This window comes from Nicotiana attenuata, chromosome 8 (assembly GCF_001879085.1).
Source record: "Nicotiana attenuata strain UT chromosome 8, NIATTr2, whole genome shotgun sequence".
NCBI classification, from domain to species: Eukaryota; Viridiplantae; Streptophyta; class Magnoliopsida; order Solanales; family Solanaceae; genus Nicotiana; species Nicotiana attenuata.
Window position 1 is genome coordinate 1,678,114 of NC_031996.1, and position 5,500 is coordinate 1,683,613.

Sequence of the window (5,500 nt, forward strand, 5' to 3'; positions counted from 1 at the left end):
ATAACCAGAAACCTCGCAAGTAGTTAACCATGCAACCCAATCATAAGCGGTGGGACTCTCCCACTTAGCTTGAAGCCATTATTACACAACTCTGGCATTCACCAGGACTCTTTATCTCTTATTGACGTAACCTTGCGCAATCAACCACCAAAAATCTCGGTATCTTGTTGTAAAACCCATTTTTATACTCTGAATCATCAACCACATTCGCACGACCGTTTTTTTTTGCTGCATAACCAATAGAATTCTTCGCAGAAGCTTCGCCAACTATGCGATCGCTAACCTGCTCTCCGTGAATAACCCACCTGAGTCCGAGCTCACTCTCTAGCTGCACAAGTCCATTCACCCCTCGTGGACGTCAATTAAATTTGCGGCAACATCCTTCCAATTCAAAGCTATGCTGTATCCTTCTTCTTCTCCGGCAATTCCTTCCCGTTATATCAAATCTCCTGCCGCATAATAGCCCATGCTCGAAATTAAATCTGTATACCTCAATCACCAAATCACTAAAATTCCCAAATCGATCCAAACTCTTCTTAAGGCGCGTAGTCATCCTACTACCAAGCCCATATGCAACATCCGCCACTCTCCCACTTCGAGCAAACTCGATTCTTTATTTAACCAACCGACCTTCGCTTCTTATACCTGGCCTTCTAGAAGTTTTAAACACCGCCGGACACTTCCCACATGTCCTTCCGCATACTTTGCTGCCCAATTGTTGCCTTAATTAAAATCTATCTTCGTAGCACTTGAACCCACAAATCGCTACTGACTTTAAACTTTTCTGAAAATCTTCTTCCTCGAGCCGTCGACATTAGAAACACCGATTCAATCCTGAACTATCGCACCCTGCGATAACTGACAACGCATTTTCAATACTATTTAACAATAGCTTGCCCCAAAGGTGAATTGTAGAAGGTCATAACACCGACGAACTTAGTACGTTCAATTAGGACAACGACACCCCATCATAGAAGAAAGCTCCACCATGCTTGCAATACCAAGTCTCATTACTCCACCAACCCACATCTGACCATTCTTTGTCCGATTGTCTTTCCCTTGCCGTGAATAAAATACTGAATCTCTAGATTATGCACTAAGTCAACCTCCCTTCAAGTCATTCACCGCCCCGACACGTAGGCAAATGTCCTACCATCATATCAATACTGCGGAACAATAGTTCATAAGCATCATGGCAACTTGTGCCTAGCCTCAGAGCCCTCATAAGTACCGCTACTGGGCTGAAACAATAAGATATTCTTCCATAAAATAACGATAATACTCCGATCAGCTATACCGGGAGAAACATCCCGTATCACATCTGTAGTACCATTACGGTTCTTCAATTTTTGATTTATACCAAGCGGTTCGCGTCGGGTAAGATTGAGTAGGAATGAATTAAAGGCATACGCCCCCAAGGATCAAGTCGCACGATAAGAAATCAAGAAGGGAAATACTCCTAATAGTCCTGCAGCCTCCTGAGGATAAGTACAGACGTCTCCGTACCGATCCGGGAGACTCTACTAGACTTGCTCATGACTCGTGAGACCCTAGGAACCTAGTGCTCTGATACTATGTTGTCACGACCCAAAATCCACTGAGGGTCGTGGTGGTGCCGGACACCGCTGTCAAGCAAGCCAACCAAAATACTTAATTAAATTCCAAGTTTTGTATTGTCTAGAATCATTTTTTTCTTTATACATTAAATAACGAATAATAAAATTTACAGAAACAACCGCGAAGTCTTTAACAAAACTTAACATTTAATAATCCAAAAATCCTCCCAGAACCCGGTGTCACAAGTGCATGAGCAATTTCTAAGGAATAATGTAATACAACAATCGTCCGGAATACAATATTGGACAGAAATAAATACAGAAAACTGAAAGAGACTCTGCTGGCTGCGAATCGCCTCGAGAAGTGCAGCTCACTTAAGTCTCCGTATCATCCGTGCTACTACACCCAGTAGGCCACTAGAGATGCATATGCCTGTGCAACAAAAATGCACAAAAGTGTAGTATGAGTACGAAAACAACGTGTACCCAATGAGTATCCCGTCTAAACTCGAAGAAGTCTCTTAGATGGTCGACTTCGACATTTACTAATGGTCCAATGATGGTATATCCATAGTATATTAATTCGTGATTTTTTTTAAACATGATTATAATTTAATGGGTTGAAGCAAATAAACAATTCTTTCTTTTATAGGAAATCATTCCTTTTCATCAGTTATGCGTATATCCTTAAGCTAGAAAGAGGCAGCAACAACTTCAATAAGTTTCAAGGCAAGCAATACAAGCATGCGCAAATCATGTCGAGGTCGACGGCCCGCTCCAACAGAAATGTAAACTGTGCACTGCCGAGGGTCGAACGACGCGAACCATAGATGCATCTATTCCCCCGCTCGCGAACTATCCATGCGATGCGGTCAACATTAATTAAACAATCACCCTGCTCACGAATCATGCATGCGACGCAGGTACACATAGAAATACATGCTCAGATAGCCAATTAAGAATTTGTCGGGGAATATTTCTTCAAATAAAAGCCACTTTCTCTTTTAACAATTTAAGAAAAGAAGTTTAGTCCTTTTTGAAATTTATTTATCAATTCGATGTGGTTTAAGCAATTCGAGCTGTCAATAAGTTACAGTTAATCCAAGTATAGCATGCTTTTAGGTCCTATACTACCCGGACAATAGCATAATAGTAGCTACGCACGGACTCTCGTCACCTCGTGCGTGCGTAGCCCCCACAAATAGGAGCACATAACCAATTAATTCGCCTGTGGGGACAATTCCCTCTTACAAGGTTAGAAAGGAGACTCACCTCGCTCCGAAGGTCACCGGCATTCCACGCCCTTCCGAAGACTCGAATCGATGCACAACGCTCCAAAACTAGCCAATATAATGATGTTAATCCATTAATATATGCTAAGGTACTCATTATAATCCAATTTATAACAATTCCTAACCCCGATCGAAAAGTTGACAAAAATGCCCTCGGGCACACGTGCCCGGAATTCAAAATTTTTTGAAGATAAAGATTACCCATGGCCTCATGAACTCAAATATATGATTTTCTCTAAATTCCATACCCAAAATCGCGGTCAAAATCCAAGAATACTAGTTTTCTAGGTTTCCCTCAAACCTCAAGTTTTCTACAATTTTCCAAGTCTAAATCCATATATAAACCTTGTATATACTCAAATCTAGTAGAAATCACTTACCTCATGCTTGGCGATGAAAATGGCACTCCAAAGTTGCTCCAAAATCGGCTCCCATGGAAGAAATGAAGTGAAAATGAGCCAAACTTCGATTTTTTAAAAACCCTCTCTGCCTCCAGCAATTTCCGCATCTGCGGAAATTTGACCGCATCTGCGGAAAATTTCCGCAGCTGTGGTTATGACAGCAACCAACACTTTTCTCGACACGGAAATGAGCATAACTCCCTCATACGATGTCCAAATTCGACGATTCTTTTTGCGTTGGCTCCGAAATTACAATACGAATCTAATGGCTCAATAAAAACTTAATTTGGAGTTCATTTTCTTAATATGGCACCCCTTTATGACCAAAGAAACGACATTGAAACATCAAATAAGAACGCGATACACCCGAAACACACCCGAGGCCCCGGGACCCCGACCAATCACACCAACCAGTCCCAAAACACATTACGGACTTGCTCCAGGCCTCAAATCACATCAAGCAACGCTAAAATCATGAATCAACCCCTAATCCAAGCTTTATGAACTTTAGAACTTCCAACTTCTACTTTCGATGATTAAACCTATCAAATCACGTCCGATTGACCTCACATTTTGCACACAAGTCATATTCGACATTACGGACCTACTCCAACTTTCAGAATTGGATTCCGACCCCGATATCATAAAGTCCACTTCCGGTCAAACTTCTCAATAACCTTCAAATTTCTATCTTTAGCCAAATGGCTCCAAAATGACCTACGGACCTCCGAATTCACTTCCGATCGCGCTCCCTACTCCAGAATCACCATACGGAGCTGCTCCCAGACTCAGAATCCCAAACGTACATCGATATCACTGAAATGCACTTCAACCCAAACTTATGAAATTTCTTTCAAAATGCTACTTTCCACAATAGGCGCCAAAACGCTCCCGCGTCATCCAAAACCCGATCCAGGCATACGCCCAAGTCTGAAATCATCATACAAACCTGCTGGAACCTTCAGATCCCGATTCCGAGGTCGTTTACTCAAAATTCCAATCCTAGTTAATTCTTTCAACTTAAGGCTTCCGGAATGAGAATTCTCTTTCCAAATCAACTCTGAACTTCCTGTAACGTAATTCTTACCACGCGTACAAGTCATAATACCTGAAATGAAGCTGTTTATGGCCTCAGACTACTGAATGACGTGCTAGAGCTCAAAATGACCGGTCGGGTCATTACACGCGGTCCCGTTATTACATCAAAAATCAAAATTGAAAAAACTAACTAAGCCTATCAGCTACGAGTTACAAGATTCCTATCTATGAGTCTTCTGAAGCTTGATCTTGAGTCTTGGTTGGTTTTTCAGGCGGACTCTGACCTGAATCTTGATGCTTGTTAGCTGCAGGTGCTGGTTCTTTCTTCTTCAGCTTTTCGGGTCAAGGCGGGACATGCGAAGCTTGTGACTTCAATCATATATTGAGCAGTCCGCATCTTTCTTCGCTTCTGCATTTTGAGTTCACTTCTTTTTCCTTTTCTTCTTTTTCTTTATTCTGGATTGAGACTCATTCTTTTGGTCGTCTCGAACCCTGTGCCTCGAGGTAAAACCTACTCAGACACTAAAACAAATAAACGAACGAAATTTTTCTGCCCCAGTTTTCACTAGGAAAATTTCGTGAGTTATTTGTAACTAAGATCTAAACTTTTTTTTGAAAGCGATAAAATAAGGATTGTGTGTCTTTAGGAGAAAAAGGCAACTAGGGAATAGAGGCCCTATGTCTAAAATCTCAACTAGGGATTGGAGCCCTATGTTGGCAAAAGGCGACTAGGGAATGGAGGCCCTATGTCTAAAAATCTCTACTAGGGATTGGAACCTTATGTTGGCAAAAGGCGACTAGGGAATGGAGGCTCTATGTCTAAAAATCTCAATTAGGGATTGGAGCCCTATGTTGGCAAAAGGCGACTAGGGAATGGAGGCCCTATGTCTAAAAATCTCAACTAGGGATTGGAGCACTATGTTGGAAAAGTGAGACTACTGAATTATGTACCTATGCTAAAATGAACCAAGAAAGATTTTTTTTTATTCCTTTTTTTTTATAGAAAAATCATCATTTTTTTTTGAGAAAATCATTCTTTTAAACAAATTGCCCCAACGCCTTTTTTTTAATCGAGACATCCTTTTTTTAAAGAATTTATTATCCTAGGAGAAAATTCATCAGACTAGGTTTTAATCTTTAGGAGAAAGATTCATCAGACTAAGGCTTCGATCCTAGGAGAAAATTCATCAGACTAGGTTCCTTTTTTTACTTT